Genomic DNA, 24,696 nt, shown 5'->3' on the forward strand with positions numbered 1-24,696 from the left:
ATGTATATGTACGGTTTCTCTCTTGTTCATGCGACTTTAAGTTCCTCCATATTCAAATAACGATGCCTCATGGATTATGTACCTTCACTCTCACACATAAACTGGAAAAGAAAGCGATTATTTTATCGCATTGCGTTCTTTTCTATATGAAACATTAAAGACCTTTTATTTAAGAAATTTGTAATGGCAATAACAGTTAATAGCGCAGTGAACACATGGATTGTTACGAAATGAAGCTTGAATTTACTTTAAACTTTGAATGTTTCATTCAAAAATTGAATAGCATTTGTTTGCATTCATCGGTGTATGAACTGTCGGGAAAATTACGCCATAAATTAGGTGTATTTTTTGCGACAGTTCATACACCGATGAAATGCAGAAAAATGCTATTCAATTCTTATTATTACAACACAAAATGAACTTAAAGTTGAAATTCTATCGTGGTAAGGGTCAAACAAAATTAACGTCATTTCGCTATTGATCAATTAAAAACAACGCCATTAAGTTTCGCACAAAAACATAACGTCATTTGTGCAACTTGTTAATGACCAGAAAATAGCACCATGAATATTCATGTTTAAATTTGCATACGAAGTGGGTTCGTCGGAAAATGAAAAATCGGCCACGTAAACAAATTATTTAATCAGAATGAAGCATTCATATGAATGTGGCATAAGTTGTAATTATACAGTTATAAGCTCACGTTCACTTGACGGTTTACATCTTTATGTTCATGGGTTTACTTTAACTTATCCGCTATAACATTCCTAGGCTTCACAACATCATACACCACACCCACCAATAGATTTTAAAATGTCAGAATATCAAGACAAATAGCACAAACATAGACGATGAGAAAACAAACAACCAATTGCGCGAGATACAATAACAAACACACATATTTACACAAAGCTTTGTTTTACTCAAATTATCAATCTATAATAAACCTCAATAACAAGGTAATAAATAAATCTAAAACATATAGTAGCCGTTCAACAACAAACCCCGTATTAGTTACATCAGTGATGACGTTGGAAAAATACATATTGACCGCCATGTTTTATGAATAGATCTCTCATTGTGTCGTCAATGGAATGTACAAGGTCAGAAAACTTGATTAAATAAATCAGTGAATTCAGGAACAACAATATACATTTATAATGGACTACTCATATATAGTAATATTTGTTCAACGCAAACAAAACAAATGTGTTGATGAGTATCTTTTATGGTGTTTGAGTTGTTGTTGATAAAAGTTAGTATTCAATACAATTATCAAAAACATACGGTTTCAAATATATAGTATGCAACACAAAAGGTAAAATATATTTGCAATACATTTTTCAAGAATAAAAACATGTGCAAAGTATCGTGTTTGAGATGTACTTAAGATAATATAAATAGTGCGTAGACCCTGGTTTAAACATTATATTTTAAACATTACAGTACTGTATTCACATAACAACATAACATGATCTTTTCTGCTCAACATGATTACATGATGTGAATTGTTCAAACCAAAACTATTTCGCGAAGTCAATAAACACAGCTGTATGAGTAAGTCTGATTTGTAAATATAATAAAATACATTTAAAACACAAAATGGTTAATGGGTACTAAATTCATAAATATCAGATCTTCGTTCTCATTCATATAAAAATTTTGTTCCCTTTTCGTCCTACGCATGTTATGTTCCTCGGTTCCAAAACACTATTGGGCAAGATTACACAACATTATTTGCACGAGTCAGCCTATTTCGTAATAAGTAACAGAACCGTATAAAACAATGTGTCGTGTTCGACATAAACACAAACCATTCCGTAATACTGTTACTTGTTTTTCAAATAATGATTCTTGATTTTTTAACACTCGACGCGGATACGTGTTCTCACGAGTTCAACTGCACAAATGTACAGCTGGGGTTCCATCGAACATGTTCTGTCCAAGCTTCATCATCGGGCTCAAAGCGTCGCAGGAGAATGCCACAAAAGAAACAGCGGACGCAGTCTGCATTACCTGTTAAATTTGTATTATAATAAAAATAGACACATTAAATGTGTAGTGAACAAACCAACCAAAAACCTGTGCAATTCGGAAACTTATATTTATTTAGAGGCGTATTAGTTTAATTTCTAACTGTACATTTAAAAAATTAAATCAGGTATATAATATATAATATAATATAATATATTATATTATTATGGAATGAATCGATTTAATACGTTCACACCTGTTGATTGCGATCGTGATCGAATTTTGATAAAGATCCAATTTGAATGCATAGATGCTTGCGTTAAAACAAAACGTATTCCTTCTATGAATTTATAAAGGCAACAAAAAGCAGATCCTGACTCAAATATGGAAATTATTGGTATCAAATGAACGACAGCACAACAATATAGCTGTGTTTAGCTGAAAGGACTCGGGTTGACTGATGTAGTGTGTACTACTAATCTTTGCAACGTATACTGACTATTCATTTAGCAATTAAATAAGGTGTGTATATGATGCATAAGAAATTGCTTGTGGCCTACACCATTTCAACATTTTAAATAAATTTTGCGCCTTCGTCACAAACATTTTTAAACTTCACAATTACCGATGTAATATAACCCAACTGTCGCTAACTCTACTGTTCGTTGTCGTATTATCTCTGGACTTCCATCGAAGGATTTTACAAGGATCGGCAGAATCGCTTGATCCGTATGTAGTGGTTTCATGGAATTGATTTGTAATTTGGGTCCTATAATAGTACAAATGTTCATCAGTGTGATGCTGTATGTTCCATTTTACAATATTGCATATAATCAAACCGACAAAATATCATATGAAAAGATACCGACTGACCAATACGAATTATGAATAAAACATGTGAATTGAAAGCTAAGACATGTCATTGAAAGAGTATGTATCTGTGTGTATGAAATTATCACAAAATTAAATAGTTACGCGTACATAGCTTATTAAGAAATGTTAATATTAACAATATTCACGAAACATCTTCAGAAGATCATTGTTCATTACCATTAGATGGGCTTTTATTTAAGACAATTAACATTTTAAATATCATTAGCATAAGCGTATAAATAAATATTGTTGGATTCATTAAATCTATGAATAACGAAAAAAGACAGTGACTGATTGTCTATGTTATACAAGATTATTAATCCAATAAAACTAAACAGAAAAATCAAATACAAAATATTGATCGCTGTCTTAAAACGGTTATCGACATGCATGGGAGGTAAAACCGGTTGAACAGCATTCCGGACATCAGTTGAACCATCAACAACAATTAATCACAATACTTATTTAGTTTACAATACAAAAGTACTTGTATTCATAATTTTAACATGCAATAATACGCGTTTGGTAAATTATATATTGGTAGTAGCACAATCAGTTTATTACTATTAAATTATTTTTCTTTATGTAACTTTGGTACAATTCACATTCATAGTTAAAATTATCTTTTAAATAGAGTTACTGTTATATTTTTTTAAACATTACCATGTTCTACGTACGTCTATTTTGTTCTTAAATTTGCTCTATCGCATGTTCAAGTAAGTGAATCATAACTTTTGTATTTACTTGTTGTATGTACTTCATTTCATTGTGTTTTTCGGTTTGCAACTTATGAATATTATACAATGAGTTGTTAACTTGTAAAACAAATCTGTTTAATATATGTTTGCTTTGAACAACAATGTTAATAGGTTAATTTGTATTCGCACTTGTATATTAGTTATAAATGCAGAGCTACGTGGTACGACGCGTCATTCAACCGCTTCAAACCAAAAACGGCCACCGGAAAAACTTTGCGAAACCGAAATTTCGCAAACTTAAGTACCTTTTTTCTTAAAGATTTGCTACTTTGAGACATAGTATGCGATAAAAGTCTTATCGTTGATTAATAATTGGTTATTTTCACTCAAAAAACGCGTTTTCTTCACTATGAAATTTATAAGCAAAGTTGGGGTTCCCATGGGATTTTTGCATTTTCCCATGGGATTTTTGATTTTCCCATGGGATTTTTTCTCCCATGGGATTTTTTTTCTCCCATAATTTGCAAATGGGAGAAAAATCCCATGGGATTTTGAACATTTTAAAAAACGTGTTTTATTTGCGTTTGCAAGTATTTTAACGTTATTTAAGGACTGTATATTGGTTTTATGCCAATTATATATAAAAATATATAGTAATAAAAAAATCCCATTTTAAAATGGGAGAAAAAAATCCCATGGGATTTTTTTCTTATTTTGAGAGATTTATTCATGAAACTTTCAGAAACATCATATTTTATGAAATGATGAACAACTACGATATTTTAATGCGTTTAGTCGTGTTTAAAAAAAACAAAAAATCCCATGGGATTTTTAAATCCCATGGGATTTTTGTCCCATGGGATTTTTTTTCCAATGGGATTTTTCAGTTTCGTAAGCCGAATAAGTTTCTTAATGCGAAAAACAACAATAAAGGAAATAATATTTATAATTTTGAATAATAAATTGAATAATATAAATAACATGAATATTTTTAAAATGAGTTACAATTAAAGGTTTATGCTAGTAGAACTTATCATTTCTTGTTCGAGCAGATGGTTGAGTCCAATTGGTGAGTATGCCAGCTTAGAACCAGTATAAATGCATCGCAGACAGACAACGCTGTCATACTGTACACACCGCTGAGTAACAATCTTTATTGCATTTCATTTTGCAACAGAAAATGAACTCCGTAGTATAATTGATCTTATATATGCCCTCTGCTTTTGAAAGCGTGCAACACATTAACATAACAATAAGTCCATGCCATAAACTATGTGCAAATTCCATTCAAAGCTATATACACATTATAAAGGTCAGATGACCCGCGTCATGCGAAAATGGGTCTTATGTCATATGCGGCCAAAGTTGGTCCATCCTAGCTTGTCCAACCGCGCAGTCTGGTCAGGTTCTACGCTGACTGATATATAAAGTCAAGCCATGATTCGTGGTCTCATATCCAAACTCGGTAGCTCCTGTGCGAAACTTTCACCGGAAACGACGGCACCGAGACGGGCGCTCGAACTTTGCGGATGCGCGTTATATGTTATATATAATAGCGCGATGTGTTTTTCTTGCCTCAAATTAGTAAGCCCAATCAGCGTTTTATTGTGTTCTTTGCTTCTACTATTAACAAGAACTTCAACCGATACGAACATGAATTTTATTTTAATATGTTTATTTAATGCTCGGAAAACTCATTGTATATTTAGACTACTACTTATAAAACAAAGTCGGGTTTTCAACATCTGTTTTCGGCATATAAATTGTTATTCCAAACCAGATTTTACGCACTTTACTGTACAAAATACCGTAAGGGCCACCGTGGTTACTCATTAAAATCCAGAGGGCGAGAATGCGAGAACGCGAAAGTACGATGACGACAGTGCGACAATACGATGGCGACAATGCGTTCGTACGATTGCGAAAACGCGCTAGTACGATGACGACAATGCGACAGTGCGACAATACAATGGCGGCAGTGCGATAGTACGGGGGCGACAATGCGATAGTCATATCGTACTGTCGCCGTGGTATAATCGCAATGTCGCCATCGTTCTATCGCATTGTCGCCATCGTATTGTCGCACTGTCGCCATCGCATTTTCGACTTGCCGCCATCATACTATCGCGTTATCGCATTGGCACCATCGTACTATCACACTGTCGGCTATCGCCATCGTATTGTCGCACTGTCGTCATCGTATTTTCGCACTGTCGTCATCGTATTATTGCACTATCGAACTGTAGTATTGTCGCCATCGTACTATCTCACTGTCGCCATCGTATTGTCGCACTGTCGTCATCGCACTGTCTGATTGTCGTCATCGTATTATCGCGTTCTCGCATTGTCGCCATCGTACTATTGCATTGTCGCCATCGTATTGTCACCCTGTCATCATCGTATTGTCACATTGTCGCCATCGTACTATCGCGTTCTCGCGTTCTCGCCCTCTGGATTTTAATGTGTAACCACGATGGCACTAACGGTATTCCGTAATACTGCTAAAGCACAGTATGATTAGGTCACTCCCAATGCTCAAATCTCTATGTCTATTTTAGTAACAACACATGTCTATGGAAGGATATTTAGGTAAAAGTTACATCATTCGTGGTGAATATTTACATTATGACTGATGCTTATTCTAATTTGCTTTATGACAATTCCAACATGCTTGTTGTCTATTCGTTTATACTTGATGATTGCTGCAACATTACATCATTCATGATGAATATTTACATTATGCGTGATGTTTATTCTAACATGCTTCATGACAGTTCCAACATGCTTGTTCTCTATCGGTTATACTTGATGATTGTTTCAACATGCTTGGTGACTATCCAATGTTTGTGTGTTCATTATTCCTGAAACCAGTCATAATCGGTTTTGCCACTAAGCGTCATTAACAACGGCAGTTAGCAACAGGCAGTAAGCAGAATGCAAGTTACTAAATTATGACAACAGGTGGCGCGCGTTTTTTTTCCGTATGTTGAATAAATTACTTTTCGGAAAAAAAAGCGAAAACATCCGAATCATTTTGACTAGTAAACTGAATAAGCTGAATTAGTTCCCTTCGTTATATAATCTCCATTAAACTAAATACGTTCATTATTGCCATGAAGACCAGTAGGTTTACACAATGAATTGACTGCCGTGAATGTTTTTGATATTTGTAAGATGCAATTGGCACTCAAGAAATTATACATGTATTTTATTCAGAACATAACGGGGCTGATGTGTTGGAATTGTGGCCCTTCCCTTATCCAAATAATTACAGTAGACGTAATCTACCGATGTGCATTGCATATCGACCTCATATTTATAAAGTAGCCCAAACCCCCATTGCCACAGACCTGTGCGTGAAACTTTCAGATTTCTCTAGTCTGTTTACCATGCTATAATTACAATTTCTATAAACACATATTTATCATTATATGACTATATAATGTCTGTGGTATAAAGAGAAACCTGAAAGTTACAAGTACTCGTGTCTAGTACTGTACAACTATTGTACTCCTCGTTGAGAAAACAACTACTTCATCTACATGTATTAAAATATCATAAAACATAATTTTCAATCAAGTTGGAAAAAATCAATAAATAAATGTCATATAAACAGGTTTGTCATGAACGTTGACGTCGCTCTTGGTTACCAGAAAAATTCCCACGCACGGATTTCAACCGTCATTGTTTACAATCAATTAAGTGCATAAGTACTTGAATTTGTATAGTGTTTTTTAAAAGTGTCCAGCTACAGGTGGTTATCGTGTGGCTATAATACTAATTAGTGAAAACATATTTTGGAATGATAAGTAATCATATTATAACGAAAAATCAACTTTTCTTAAAAAAAATAAGTTAAATATATATTCAACAAGGTATCCAACTCTAAATCATCCGAAAACGGGATGCATCGTTTTAAACAGCCATTACTTCATCAATTTTGCAGCGATTTTCACGATCTTGGTCTTATTCAACGCAGAAATAAATTTCCTTTCTGGAAATGTATATGTCTTGCAATATTTTTACAAATACTGGGTCAACTTTTAAGAAATAACACGATACACAACTCGCGTGACCCAGCTGTGATCGATCAGACAGTATTCATGACTGAAATCTTCACGGGGAAAAGGGCATTTTCCCTGCAAAGTTCACGAACCTCGATACCATAATTCAATAAAACGTATGAAAAAAAAACATTCTTACCGTGCTTGCCGTAGCATTATGCATCAAAACTAACTGTCCAGCGTATTTTCAAACCTTTGTTTACATACATTTCAACCAACTGACATTTTAAACACAAGAGTGATTTCATTGCTCCAATGCGGAGTTGTATCTTTACAACTGGAGATTTCATTCATAAATACGGTCTGATCGATCACAACTGGGTCAAGCGAATTATGTATAGCTTTATTTCTTAAAATTTGACCCAGCATGTGTAGAAATATAACAATATATATACATTTCCTAAAAGGAAATTCATTTCTGCGTTGAATAAGACCGGGTCATGAAAATCGCTGCAAAATTAATTTAGTAATGTCTGTTCAAAACGATGCACCCCGTTTTCGGATGATTTCGAGTTGGATACCTTGTTATATATAAAACGATAGTGATTTTTTTTTATAGAAAATTTGATTTTTCGTTTTAATATGATTATTTATCATTCAAAAAGATTTTTTTCACTAATTATTATCATAGCCACACGCTAACCACCTGTGTGTCCAGCACGTGTGCCGGGAGAACAGGGCTTAATGTATTTTTTTGTTAAGCTCTATAATATTTATATCCAATCTGTATGAAAAAATGTCGGTGAACATTATTCCGGTGTTAATTTTTGAAAATATTGAGGCATTCGTTAATTATGGATCTAAAACGGAACATTAATCCGCAAAAAAACACCGGGCATATTGCATATTAGATCGGACACATGAAATTATTTCGAAAGAAAGCAATAAGAGTTTCAATTCTACATGGGTAAGTCTCGCTGTGCACGATTACGCTCTTACTGCTCGTATATATTTGACTCTTGGCAAATACCTAGTGTTTTATTTTGCTTAATCTAAATTATAATCTAAATACTTAAAGCAGCATGACCAACAGCTCTTTCATATGTGAAAGAGATTGACACGAAATACCTACCCATCTATAATAAAGTTTATATGTGCACTTCAATATTATAGTTTTATAGCATTTTATGTGGTGCAATATAAAAGTACTCTAGTAAATTTGAAATTATGTAATCGATTTCCTCTCAACATACATGCAAAGTTCCAGATAACTTTTTCAGCAAAATCTTGGTTTACACTCTATAATAATCCAGCCTTAAAGTCTATTATTAATTCTTTTTTTCCAGGTAAATATAATTTTTGTTACATCCGCATTTAGGTTTTTAGTCTAAGAAGAGCTCATGACAATTGCCGGGTTACAGCAGACTTTTTGCGATAAAAGGACCAGATAATGGAAAAAGTTCGGCTTTTCGACTGTTGTAAAGATGGTCTGTTATTCATAATAACGTTAAAGTGCTGTTGATTTCATAATTGTAATGAGGGCCTAGACGAGTGGGAACTCATTGATAAAATGTTTACATTATATGCATTGATATTGAGTTTTACGCATGATCACACATTTTGAATTCTTATTTTATTTTTCCAATGTGTAACCGTACGCACAGAATTTAAGTCTACTTTTTTACTAAATTTAATTCAATTTTTTACGACTTTAAGCGTCTTATCTGGAGCTCTGCATACATGCATTAGTAGCATATATTGAAATATATCCATAGACTTTCTTTGGTTATTGAAGGTAAATTACTGTACAAAAATTATGGTTAGTCATTAACCAAAAAAAAGTTAAGTCTACAAACACGCGGTTAATTTCAGTTCAGTAGCAAATATCTTACAAAGGTGCGCAACTTCTCCTATAACATAAAATTTCCGTTATACGCCGTAAATTTCCGTAGTCCTCCGTAGCATTTCGGAATGACTGTCAATTGACATCATTGTATCATGCATGATAGTATGTTGCTTTATGCTTGGGTGAAACTCACATCTTACCATCGCGTTAATTTATTAAACGCATTAATATTTGATTCCATTATGCACTGCGCCTATTGCACAAGTCTCTCTGCACAAACCAACATACACATATGCAGCATGCAATTAACGAACAAGAATGTTGCATCTGTACACATGCATGATACCATTAAGCAGAATGTAAATAGACATTGGACATCAGGCAAGATGTAAGTGTCATCAAGCATGAAAAGGTGTCTACATACTAATTGAAAGTACCATCAAGAATCATGACACAGTCACAAAGAAGGATGTTATTTTACCCTAAATACCCTTCCATATTTGTCGGCACTGTGTGTTTGCTTAATTTCACTGAAGAACGTCTACTGGTAAATCTTACAAAAAAAGTGATAAATAAGACTGAGTAGCAATTTTTTCGGCGTTGCTGTTTAACGTCAAATTTGGCCTTTCAACGAACTTCTTAAAAGCCCATTGAATTTTAATGAAAAAGTTTCCCGCTTGTAGGTCCGAATGAATTAAATCAAATTTTGCAATTGGCAATTTGATAGAAATCCCCATAAAACATTGCACATAGCTTTCTGAAATAAACAGGCCACATTGAACGCATTCACGATATCCAACAGCTCTCTTTGCAAAGACCTATCTAGTGTTTCTTGGCCGTGTAAGATCTATAATTAGAACATCGTCACCTAAACATCTACTAATAGAAGAGCATATTTTGGGGAAACAAATTCAATAAGAGTATAAAACGTCCACGATCAATAATGTGTAGTTTGTTAAAGATATCACGGCAGTAAAAACATAGCACTTTAAAGAGACCACAATCTGGTACATTTGGTCAATTGTTGCGTCCGTGGCGGACAATACATTTTTAAAAAGAAAGCGTACAAAAAAGCAAACACAATGTTCTTCGTAAGCTTGTTTTAATCTTAAAAACACATAATCGACAGTCATTCCAGTCAAATACAATACTAACAGTCAGCACTCTAGAGATCAAAATTGCGGATATAAATATTTAATTCAGGGATATCAAGTGTATCAAGTTCGAATTCCGGAAAAAATAGCCGGTAGTCTGGGGCATTAGGTCCCTTACAGGGATAAAAGGTAAATCCCCGCCCGAGCCGTAGCTAATTGATTTATTGTAGTCTTTCTAGTTGCAATTTCTGGTGAGTACAATGCGGAATATTACGGATATTTGCAACATGTCAAAGATTTTCGGAAAGTAGCGAAGAGGTTTTCGTCAGTTAATATTCATGTCCGTGCCGGCCGCTAACTTATCAGAATCCTTAAAAAAGAACCAGGAAAAATCGGTACCGATCGCAAATTTCCGGAATTCCGATAAAGCTTCAACATTATTTGTTCTCAAATGATCGCGTACTCGAACGAATCTGTCCCTACGCCTCCAACTCCCTTTAAATCTCATCGGACGTACATTGATCTCAAAATCAATCCTTGACGACTCAAATCATATTTCCTGAATAGTTTGGCCTATTGACGTCCCTGTAATTATAACAATGGTCTTTTGGATAAACAACGCTAAGTTGTTGCAATATAATAACCGTTTAAAATAGTTACCGGTTTTCATTTAATAAAATGATTAAGTCATATTCGAGATTTCAGCGATTGCCAATATTTTGCTTTTGTTTCTCATAAGCATATGGTGCTTGGTATCTGCTATTGACTCCTATGTAGATTGCAAATATTACATAACCCTTACAGCGGCCGAGCGCAGATATCTGCACTTGGCCGCTAAAAAGAAAATTCTTTGCGCATTAATTTAATTCAAATCTCATTATCATAATCAAAATCATCATCATTGTCGTCGTCGTCACTACTACCACCACCACCATCATCATCATCTTCTTCTTCTTCTTCCTCCTCCTCCTCATCATCATCTTTAACAACAACAGCAACCCCAACTTAACATCATCATCAAACAACAATAAACATCGGTAGCATACAATGTGCTTCATCAACCATACATAATTATATGCGTTAAAACACCATAATAGAACAGCATGAATGAAGCTGTCTATTACTCTTTTATATTTCCTATACCAATATTTTTTTTCGTTAATTGAAGGACTAGTTGAAATCTTCTATAAAAGCCCCCCCCCCCCTCCCCAAATAAAAAAAATAAAAAAGATTAATAATAACCCTAGCAAACAGCAATAAACATAGGTTAGTTAGTATACACTGTGCTTTAGCAACCATGCATAATGAATGTTTATGACTTCGGACCGTTGTGATCAAATTTAAAAAAGCAAGATGGTATGTATGCGGCACACAACACATAGATAATTATAGTTTTATACCTTAAACGTAGTTCATCAAAATAAAGATAAGTTATTATCTATGTAATACTTAAATTAGGTTTATAACGTATGCATATTTGTCTAAAACTTGTGAAATGTGATTCGTAAGCCGACGACAACATTATCATTCGGACCCTTCTCCCCACCTAACAATCGAGATTAAACACCTGTGGAGATCCCGATCTTATCAATGAATAAACCGGTTCAATGATGTCAAGTCAAATAAAACATACTATTACTATCCAAATAAATATCTATCAAAAAATGTAAATTGATATACCTACTTAACTAAAACTAAACTTAAACGATTAGCAAGAAAAATATATAAAGAAGAAGCAGGCAAAGTAGACAAATTAATTGTAACATATGTGTTCTCAGTCTCCCACTGTTGAACAATATAAATAGTATTTATCGCCTGCCCAAAAGGGATCTTTATCACACGTTTGGCTCAACTAATATATAATTGTGACAGGACAAACTGTCAACAAATACCTTGTTAATGTTTTATACATAACTCCAATCAAAGGTTAACTTCCAAGGAAACTGCGGCATGTTAAAACTGTTGATTATGACAAAATGTTGTTTAGTACAAATCAGTACAATAGCGTCTGTTATGTGGCCTATACTAATCCAGTTAAATAAAACTTTAATCGCAGAAAAGTTTAGATTCTTTACACCTTTAAGAAAATATATATAACAGTTCTTTCCTGTTTTAACAAAATGATACATTTAAAAATAAATTATGAAGCATCGCTAGCAATAGTAGAAAGAGAAGTAGAAGGAGAATTATTATCATTAGTAGCAGTAGCAGCAGCAGCAGCAGCAGTAGCAGCAGCAGTAGCAGTAGCAGAATCAGTAGCAGTAGCAGTAGCACTAGCAGTAGAAGTAGCAGTAGAAGTAGCAGTAGCAGTAGCCGTATCAGTAGCAGTAACAGTAGCAGTAGCAACAGCAGCAGCAGCAGTATCAGTAGCAGTAGCAGTAGCAGTAGCACTATCAGTAGCAGCAGCAGCAGCGGCAGTGGCAGCGGCAGTGGCAGTGGCAGTAGCAGTGGCAGTAGCAGTGGCAGTAGCAGTAGCACTATCAGTAGCAGCAGCAGCAGCAGCAGCGGCAGTGGCAGCGGCAGTGGCAGCGGCAGCGGCAGCGGCAGTGGCAGTGGCAGTGGCAGTGGCAGCGGCAGTGGCAGTGGCAGCGGCAGCGGCAGCAGTAGCAGTAAGAGTAGCCGAAGCAGTAGCAGTAGCGGCTTTTTGCTCTTTTGTTTTAGAAGTGTTTGTCGTATAAGAAGAACGCAAGGAAGACAAATTAATTGTAACATGTGTTATCTTAGTCTCCGTTGTAGTAGTATTTGTTGTATCTACACAGCCATTTTTCAGTCACCTGAGAGACATGTTTTTATAAGAGATTTAATTGTGGACCAATACATCGTGTATTAATATCAGTGTACCCACTGGGACACCACATGGGGCGAGGATTAACAGATAAACTAGGCCTTCAATTAATTATGCGCCTAGAGGCAAACAATACTATAACTTACTGATAATTTTAGGATTGGGATGTGTTTGTATCTTATTTGAAATTAGCTAGCTTAATTCAAAAACTAATTATAGGCTCAATATTATCACAAGAACATCATCACATATTCATTGTGCAATATATAATCATATCACCATCACAATATGCCAGAGCGTTAGTATTTATTGTGCATACATATCCTACAGCAACATTTACAAAACTTATTACAAACCAACCACTCAAGCTTTAATTAAGATTGATTTCAATGTATATTATGACATACATTAAAGATCACTGTCAATAAATTAAAAAATAGCTTGATGCTTCGTACTCAGCGATTTAAATAAAAGAAACGTTGCGTACACATTAATTGGGGTTAATAAAAAAAGTCTGCAATTAAAATAATCAAATTTAAATAATACTAGATTTAGTTTCAAATTGTCGCTCAAAAAATGTATCAGTTACTAGGAAATCGATTTGTTTAATCTCCGCAATCCAATAATAATTATGGTGTTTGTATGACAAATTAATAGCTATTCGTCATTGAATGTATGATACTCATAAAAATATTGAAACAATAACCACAACAACAACAACATATGTGATTATATATATATTTTCTTCAGATACTCTGTGTCATACTTTCAAAATTATCCTCATAAGATTCATAATAATAAAATAAACACTATTGCAATCTTAGTAAAAACCAACTTAGCCGTTATGCTAATGATTTTATGTTCAGTGTGCGTGTACATTTCAATATTATATAACAACAAGTGTTCACAAATACCTATGTTTAATAAATATTAAAAACATGAGAACCAATGAAGGTATTGCATTTTAATAGACTAGTTTTACCGTTTGTGTGCATTCATATAAAATCTTTTGAAAATCACACTTGAGATAATGTCTTTAGGTTTTGCTATTTCTAATCGATTTAAACACCATAAAACCACCGTATTTTCTCTTACATTCTAAATTTTCTTACATTTCCTTTTTAAGCCAAAATATTTATGCTTTCATGATTCTAAATTTTCGGACATACGGATTTTCGTACAGTCAGTTAAACAGCGCTATTTTATCAGATTTTGGCCCTGTTTTTGCTTATCTGATGACCCTTCGGTCATGCATTTTTACAACCGGATTAAAGTAATAAAACAGAATCATGCCTAAGGGCAATCGACCATTACATTTGCGTACTTGGGTAAATCACCTTGTAAACCTCTAATAAGCAATGGCTCCTTCCAACAGCGTTTGAAATGATATCGTATTAAGAAAGCCAAACGTTTATTGTTTTTACTTTTTATATATTATTTCAGTTGATTGCAAAGCTGTTAAGTTGTATTTTTAAAGTAAAGAACGAAGGGAACAACACAATAAAATTATGTACACTGATGTATTATTTCTACTTCAATTAAATAATTGACAAACAAACATAACACACTTGTCTCTAAATATTTTTCGTATTTAAATTTTCCAACACGAAAAACAATATCTTTAAGTGCACGGAAACTTATAATTATTACGGCATATAGTAAAAGCAGAGTTGTCTGAACCATAAGTAAAATAAAAAATGACACAGCTTATTTTTCCCTCAAGTGTTAATGATAATATGGATAAACAATTAAAAATACATAAAGTCAATTGTGTTGATTACTCGTTATTGAAATATTGCAATGCCAATTATAAGACATCTGATTAAAAACAAAATGTATGGTGGAATACCTAATCTGGAAATACAAACTAATGATACTATTAATGCAACAACAACAATCACATCTTTTCAAGCGCAATCAGAAAACTGCTACAGCTTTGTATTAACAAACATAAATATGTTTGTGCTTATAGATTTAGATAAACTTCAAATCTTTAAGCGTGCTATGAATTGAATATAATTTATATTTAAAAGTTTTGCTACTCTGTTGATAACTAGCAACAGCAAAAAGGAAGATACCATTTTTTATCATCTAATTTTATTTATATTTCATTGTTTATTTGTTTATGATCACAAGGATTGTTTGGATAACAGAGTGTGTCTAGATATACCGGTACCCTTAAAAATATTTTTATGAATTGCAATGAAGCGTAGAAATTAAACAGGCCCTAATACAGACACCATTTTTATCGGAATGCGATTATAGTTTCAATAGCAACTCGTAACGCTTTTTGGATTGAATGTGTAATGAATACTTTTAGCGACAAATTAACTTGGTCAAATACTGCATCTTAAACGGATAAATAAAATTGAAACCATTTATTTTCAATATTATCAACATTATTATTTAGTTATTAATACATTAAGCAGCAAACTCTATTAATCAAAAAGATTTGATATAACATCCGAATTCACTGCAAAAATGAGCTAAGCGATAGGTTTTACGGTTGTTGAAATTGTTCATGATGAGAATGACGATGACGACGATGATGACGATGACGACGACGAGGAGGAGAACAACGACGATAACAATGACGAGGATGATGATGATGATGACACTGATGATGATGATCACGACGATGACGACCATAACGATGTTGTTGGTGATAGTGACGATAATGCTGCTGCTGTTGCTGATGACGATGCTGCTGCTGATGATGCGGTGGAGGCGGAAGAGCAGGACGAGGACGAGGACGACGACGACGACGACGACGACGACGACGATGATGATGATGATGATGACGATGATGATGACGATGATGATGACGATGATGATGACGATGATGATGATGATGATGATGATGATGATGATGATGATGATGATGATGATGATGATGATGATGATGATGATGATAATAATGAGATGATGATTATGTTGATGATGATGATGATGATGATGATAACGATGATAACGATGATGTTGATGAAAATAACGATACTGTAAGTAGTAAATTAACTCATTAATTGTTATTATAATACACAAGCACATGCTAATGGATCTGTATCCGCAAGGCGGTCAAATGAAAACTCACTTGGTATAAATATGAAAAATTGAATCAAAATATCATAATGCGGAGTGTTAAAATGTGTTCAAATCTAGCGAAATTGTTGCAGTACTTTTCTTGCTTAGCCCAGTTATTTTAAAAATAATTTCAAAATACCACGATACACGTCAATTGGCTAACAAATACATTTGTAAGTTTTACCTCACTCAAAAACAGTATTTATTGAAGACAGGGCGTCAACAATGTCCGAATTTCTTCAACGTAGCTTAAGTACCTAAAGTACCTTTCCGTTTGATTTATCGCAGGATCCTGGGTCCGCACCCACAGTCTTTTAAAGTGTCTGCATTAAAAAGGATAATAATTGTTGTTTGTAATAATCTTTGACAGCTCATAAAAACATGTAAATCCTCAATTCGTAGAGTTTCAGTATGATTTCATTTATTTAAAAAATAAAGACGGTTAACATATTTTATACACACATATATTAGTAGCCATACGCCATATAACATAGGACACAATGTATATTATAAATCAAAGCGCTGAAGGCACTGAAGTTGTTCGCTGTTGTCGTCCTTGATTAGCTTGTTCGCATTGCATATGCTTATCATTGTGCACAGGCTAATCTTATTTGACGTGCATTAAGCCTCGTTTTCCATGAAAGCAGCCAATATGTGCATATTTTAATGATAAACACTAGACTGGCCAATGGCGTTTACAAGCTGGTATATACATTCACTGCTAGAGCAGAATCATTTGTCGTCTGCTGCAGACAGGCAGTGGTAATCGTTCCTAGCAGAGTGAGTTATGGTTCTTGCCGTACGTAAGTCTTCTAAGCACCTACTGATTTGCATTTATTACCCATTCTCTTGAAACGCCGACTAATAAAGTGCGATAAACCGCCTTTAAGCACTTGGCACATTAACAAATAAGAACATTCCACACCTAACCGAGAACCGACGTCTTTAATCGCGAAACTATTACCAGAAATTGAATACCGCCAGAAACAACAATGAGCTCACTTCGATTAAATATAAATACACTATATTCATTGCGTCCTAAGCAATCAAACATATCAACCGAAAATACCAGCGAATACAGTATTATGTATGACATCGGTTTTATATATCGCCTCAGACATGCGAGAGCGCCACGATGAGTGAAGAGTGTGTGTATGAGAGTTTGTTTACAGGTCCTACTGGCCTCTTCACGAGATTTGTGTAGCCCGACCTGAATGTTGAATGATGTGGATGTAGTAACATTTATATGAACACGATATATCCGTACCAATATCCATGCGAGCACATACTAATAATAATTAATTTTTTAATCGCCATTAGCTTGAAAATAAACGTAAATAGATACAACAAAGACCAATTCGGAGACTTTAAAATTTTTAAATTACCTCCCCTGCAATAGAAAATATATATGGAGACTCGCATTCTATGGAATATCAAACTCTCAATATATCTTTCTCCGAATTTTTTTCTGGTAAAAATCATCTTAAATTTAGCTGTATATTCGTATGTAATTAATTAAACAAGAGTTATAAAAAGGCATCGCAAAAAATATCGCGTTTTACTTGAATAAGTTACCTCCCTTAAGCCTATCGGAATATCAAAAATACGTATATAAACAAAACGCGTTCCTTGCATAAGTGATAATAAAGCGCGTGCCCGTGCCACTCGTCCTCCAAATACTTTCTACATATAGTACAACGTATCTACAATCATTGCGACTAACTCAAACCTCAGTAAATAAGTAACCATGATAAATATACGTTTAGGTAATTAAGATATAAAACATACATATAAAAATTTACATGTTCCCTGTCTGCCGAACCCGATCCATGGACTATAGCCACAAGAGGTTCCTATGTACCTATGTAGCCGGATTGCGCCCTCAGAGCGCCCAACACCGACACAGATCACGCTACTCTCCGGTCAAACACAAAACTACATAGGACTGCTGCCTTTGTCACCATATTATCAGAATCATTAACGTGCAAAATGGAAACTTTCAACTGTCCTTTCACTTCATACATAAGCCATTGCCGATCTTCAATGATCGCTTATTTCCGAGAGATGCATTTTATTTTTTTCAAACTTCGAATTTTGATATATGTTTAACTTATTCATTTAGATTACATTATTTTCACTATAAATATTGACTTTGATCCAATTATCATCTGAAAAATACGATTTCGCGATTTCTTCAAAGATCGAGCGAGCCTTTTTACCTGTTTACTTATATATATCTAATTTAAGGTTACACAGATTTGAAGTTGTCGTGGCCGATTGGGTAAGGCGTTTTATTTCTTTTCCAACGTTATTTGATTTAATATAGCACATAAGCTATGTTTATTGTTAAATATATTTAAAATTGTATGCACATCCTTCAATTTTAAAATTAAAACAACGTTATGGCTAAATTGATTAATTTACTGCTGAAAATACGAATGATGCATGTTGCATTTTTATTTTTATTTCAAGAAGTAAACGGTAAATCTGTCTATTTTTTGGTATTTTTGCTGTATATAGTGTTTCTATAAAAACTTAGTTTAAAATATAACTTAAATGATACTATTTTGAATTTTATGACACTTTGTTTTTAACCGACCCAATTTTTACTTGGCTGAAATCACTTACATTTCATGGCGCTATTCCATAGATTAAAATTTGTAAAAAATAAATATCTGTAAAAGAATACTTATTTCATCTTGTTTAAACTTTAAACACCTTTACTGCATCTGTACACACCAACTGCATGCCCATATTTGGAAATTTGAATGAATTATGGAACTTTTATATACCCCAGGGGTGAAAATAAACTAGACAAAAGCCGAGCGTGAGGGTGGTTTTGAAAAAATCGGTTTATTTTTTTTAAGCATGGAAAGCCTACCTACAAATTTGCATGTAGTTTAGTGAAATGATGCTGATTAGGAAATTAATTAATTAAATTATATTAGATATGTGCCCATTAGAGGTGCGCAAGCTTAAAAAGGTAGAATTACCGAAATTCCCGTTCTTACACGTTGTAGCATGGATCGGGTATTGAACACGATACACGTGTGTATTAGCACCCTACTGTAGTCCCGGCGGGGTTATCAACTGCACCAATACACCGGTAAGCAACCAGGGGAATATCATATGAAAAAAGAACTATCATGCATGTTTGATTTGTTAAAGTGTGTCACAAAATTTCCCTAACTGCCGATGTCGGCTATAATTTCGGTATAAACATGCAGAGAAATTAACATATATATAATGTTATTGCCGATATGTTATTGGACATTTTGTATGTCAAATGTTCATTATTTGTATTAAAATTAAGACGATTGTATTGAACACGATACACGTGTGTATTAGCACCCTACTGTAGTCCCGGCGGGGTTATCAACTGCACCAATACACCGGTAAGCAACCAGGGGAATATCATATGAAAAAAGAACTATCATGCATGTTTGATGTGTGAAAGTGTGTCACAAAATTTCCCTAACTGCCGATGTCGGCTATAATTTCGGTATAAACATGCAAAGAAATTAACATATATATAATGTTATTGCCGGTATGTTATTGGACATTTTGTATGTCAAATGTTCATTATTTGTATTAAAATTAAGACGATGCTTATTTGCCAGAAAGCGTTTATTTCAAATTCAAAACAAGCAATAATCATACATAATACCAAAATATAAAACTAACAAAATGATAACACTCTCGCTTAACGCAACGTTCAGAAGCACGCGCACTTAACAAAATTATTGCAACTAATGCAAGCTGTAATTAATATGTGACTACTTGCTATACAACCAGTATCATGCGAAAATTGATCTTATTTAATTGTGGTTCCCTCTTTGAATTTATGTTGCCTGTCGACTTTTAGAATAATGTGTCAGTAAGAAATGTATTGCTTGCTCTACAACCAGCATCATGCGAAAATGGATCTTATTTAATTGTAAATCCCTCTTTGAACTTAAGTTGTCAGTCGACTTTTAGAATAATGAGTCAGTAATAAATGTTTTTCTTCAGTTTCACATGTTTTTTTAAGAAAATTTAGTGAAAGATGCAAATGTGTCTTATTTATTTTTTTCTGTGTCTTCAATGTATCTTATTTATATGTGACTGCGTGCTTATTTTTTTTTTCAAGAAATGAAAGATGCAAATGTGTCTTATTTTAATTTTATCCATGTCTTAAATGTGGCTTATTTATATAAGATAAAAATGATATACTGCCAGTGTCATGCAAAAAAGGATCTAATTTCTTAATATCCACATTCACGCTTTGTTCTTTATTAGCACCGTCTTTAATTAGGCTATCTATTTAAAGTGCAGATTACTGTGAACTTAATAATTGTGCAACGGTGATGTTGATCCATTATCGTTGTTAATTTAAAATGTAGACAACAAGTTAGCAATTAATGAAATCAGTTATTTTGGAAGCAAATCTATTTTTTTCTGTACAGTAGCCAGGTGGATGTGTATTGAGCGGATAAGATAGGGATCAACACAACAAGTTTCTAATACACAGTATAGACTTCCCCTATTATTGTATTTGTTATTTACCTGATTGGAATAAATAAAGTGTTAAAGATCATTTCATGTGAAAAGCAGGATTTCTGACATAATTTCAATCGTTTTGCTTTTATACACAATTTCATGGAACAATGAATATATTGGCGCGATGGAACACAATTTATAAATCAAGCTGACAGTATAGTATCAGTTTTTAATTATGTGTAATTTAATTCGCATCTCTCCCTTAACTCGTTCAGTGACACGTGAACTTATATCAATTATAAAACATCACGTGCATCATTAAATATTTTTTTTAATTATGAAAACATATTATATGTTCTACATGGTTTTGTTTAGTTTTTTTTCTCAACCAGAGAGACATTATAAAACATTGTTATATATAAAGCGCTTTACTTTTCTACATTACATAAAGATATATCGATTTTTTTGTTAAGTGTACGTGCTTGACATATTTATAAAAAGGCAGTGTTTATTTTTGTAATAAAATCGAAAATTGACATTTAATTTGATGCAATCCACATTGTTTAGCGGCCAAGCGCAGTATTCCGCTCTCGGCGGCCGATGGTGTATTGCAATATATACAATGAAAAGCTGGGTTTCTGACATAATTTCAATCGTTTTGTTGACGCGGAAGTGCTTTTTGGTGGCCAAAAATACTATTGTTCCCTTTATTTAAACCTAAATCAGTATTTTTTTACACTTGAAGGTTTGTACAGCGGGGATTTCGGTACCGGCGCGGGTTTATGTGCTTGTTAAGAATTACCGAAATCCCCGCTAAGAGGCAACATATGCTGATTTATGCTTTGATTAAACATTGATAACTAAATTGCACAAGTGTATAGCATATTGTAAATAAGGTAGTACGATATCATTTGTTTCATCAGATTTGTTTGGAAAATACTTTCTGAAGACTTATTATTACTATGTCATGTTATATTTACATATACTTTTGTGTAACCAATGTTTTAAATGTACATTTTAACTTTTTTACATTCGTTTACACATTTTTCACATTAATAAACTATTTAATAATGGAAAAAATATTCTGATAAGAGTGTTTAAATGATTAACACTAATATGATTGTGTACAAATCAACATTAATGCAAAGCCAAAACCCAAACATAATGACATATAGACCCTTTAAGGCGTAATATGGGGGATTGGCGTAAACATGGGTGATTTCGGCTCTGGGCGTACGAATGTAGCAGTACCGAAATCCCCGCTAATTATTTTCCAAAAGAAGTAACCGAATGGGAGATAATACATGTCACTGGTTGCTAATGAAAAAAAACACTATAATAATTTTGTTGACACTTGAAGGTTTGTACAGCAGGATTTCGGTACCGGCGCGCGTTTAAGTTCTAGTGTAGAATTACCGAAATCCCCACTGAGAGGCAACTTAATGCTGTCAATAGTGCTTAATAATTAAAATTAATATCATTTTTTTGCACCTTAACATTTATGTGAAGTCAAAAACCATTCATACCGATGACCTATTGACCCTTTAAGGCGTAAATATGGGGATTTCGGTACTAGGCGGGCGAATGTAGAATTACCGAAATCCCCTTTTCATCATCGCACATTAGTGTAACATAAATTTTAACACACTATATGTAGGGAAACTCATATGATTCGCGTAATGTGAAAATGATTATTATGCTATAATTCGACCACGAAACTTGACGTGACTTAATACCGGACATTATGGAATGGAGCTACGCTGGACGTATTTGACATAAGACCCATTTTCGCATATTATCTTATCAATGCTTATATGAATTTGATTGCTATAATCTAATGCGTATTCGACACGGAATTATTGTCAAGGTTTTTCATTTTGTCAATATTTATCATAGCAGGGGACATTGCTGACATCAATATGGATACTGTTTTCATTTTCTGTCGAGAAATCATATGACTTATTATCAAGATTATTTTATAGTACGATAGCGTTCTCTACACATGTGAGATTTATTTGTACTGGTAAATTGCTCTTATACTCACCATTCGGACTCGACGATCGGCTCGAATAAAAATGTTAGTCGCTTAAAAGTACAAATTCATCATATTGAGCACGATTATTATTATTATTATTATTATTATTATTATTATTATTATTATTATTATTATATAGCTTTTAGAAACTTATACCTTAAAAAAAATCCAATTGGAAAAAAATCCCATGGGTAAAAAAATCCCATGGGACAAAAAAATCCCATGGGACAAAAAATCCCATGGGATTTTTTATTTTTTTAAAACACGATTTAACGCGTTGAAATCGCGAGAAATGCTCATCATTTGTTAAAAGGTAGTGTTTCTGAAGGTTACATGAATAAATCTCTAAAAATCAGAAAAAATTTTCCCATAAAAAAATGGGATTTTTTTTCTATCAAAGTAAATTGAACGAAAATAAGCACAAATGCTTTAACAATGCTTAAAATCAATAACTAAGCACAAACGAACGTGTTTTATGTTTTTGAAAATCCCATGGGATTTTTTCTCCCATAAAAAAAGCTGGAGAAAAATCCCATGGGAGAAACCGTAATTCCCATGGGATAATGAAAAATCCCATGGGATAATACAAAAATCCCATGGGAACCCCAACTTTGCAAATAAAGTTCATAGTGAAGAAAACGCATTAAACAAGCAAAAATAACCAATTATTAATCACAAGTTAGACTTTTATCTTATACTTTATCACAAATAAGCAAACCTTCAAGAAAAAGGGTACTTAAGTTTGCGAAATTTCGGTTTCGCAAAGTTTTTCCGGTGGCCGTTCAAAGTGTTTCTCATGAAACGTTCTATGGGATGACCACAGCTTTAATTATTTTTAGTGTTATTTTGTGCAGTATGTTTCGTCCTGTATAGTACTGGCAATTGCTCACCTGCCTTAAATTTAAGACTAGCGTGGCTTAAAAATAATATCTCTCCTAATTATGTTTTTGGATTTTCAATTTTCCTTTATATTCCATGGCATGTGCTATTACATTTTTTCTATAATCCTGTATCCTATGCCTGTCATTTTTATTGTAAAATAAGACATACATAATTATTAATTCATTTGATGTGTACATAATTCTTAAATATAAAAATGTTAACTTTTCTTATATCGAAAATTTGTCATTTTGTTCAAATTGAAGATATGTTTGTTGAGCATACACCTTTCAGAAAAGAAACAAAATTTCAATTATCTGTGTCATGAGAATTGTATTCCTTTACATTTGTGTTGTATTTCATAAAAGTTGCGAAACCCGTTAGTCAGGTTTTCAAGAAAGAATACATTGGCAAATATGCCCCCTTAACCAACATTGATGAATACTGCTTAATCCATTATGCGCAGATATAGCAAAAAAAAATAAGAAATTACTGTACATGTTTTATATACACTGACGGCTTTAAAGCAATTATAGTTACATTACAAACATATGATATTAAGCATAACGGTTATTTTATCCATTCGAATAAAGGGACAAAATGGCTACCTTCGATGTTAGGAAGATTCCTGTCATGATTTGTAAGAGCAGGTTGTGGGAGATTAGGATTATCATCATTCACTTTTACTATCTGTAAAAACAAGATGTGAGAGATAATTTTCTCTATCGTTCTCCTGGCGCAGACTATCTGTTAAAGCAGGTTGTGGGAGATTAAGTTCAACATCATTTCCTTGGTGCAAACTATTTGTAACAACAAGACGTGAGAAATAATTGTCTTCATCGTTCTCCTGGCGCAGACTATCTGTTAAAGCATGTTGTGGGAGATTAGTTTCATCATCATTGGCGCAGACTCGCGTCCATTGGTTATCCTTTCTGAAGAATTTCTGTA

At 33.6% G+C, this 24,696-nt stretch overlaps 1 long non-coding RNA gene across 1 annotated transcript; it reads right to left on the reverse strand.

Annotated features, from left to right (window-relative positions):
* Positions 1-1,472: 1,472 nt before the first annotated feature.
* LOC127854144 (uncharacterized) lies at positions 1,473-24,431 on the reverse strand. Its single transcript, XR_008036936.1, has 3 exons — positions 24,357-24,431; positions 2,600-2,743; positions 1,473-2,016 (listed from the first exon to the last, which is right to left on the reverse strand). It is a non-coding gene; the product is annotated as an uncharacterized LOC127854144 (long non-coding RNA).
* Positions 24,432-24,696: the final 265 nt, after the last annotated feature.

Source organism: Dreissena polymorpha, chromosome 12 (assembly GCF_020536995.1).
Source record: "Dreissena polymorpha isolate Duluth1 chromosome 12, UMN_Dpol_1.0, whole genome shotgun sequence".
Lineage (NCBI taxonomy): Eukaryota > Metazoa > Mollusca > Bivalvia > Myida > Dreissenidae > Dreissena > Dreissena polymorpha.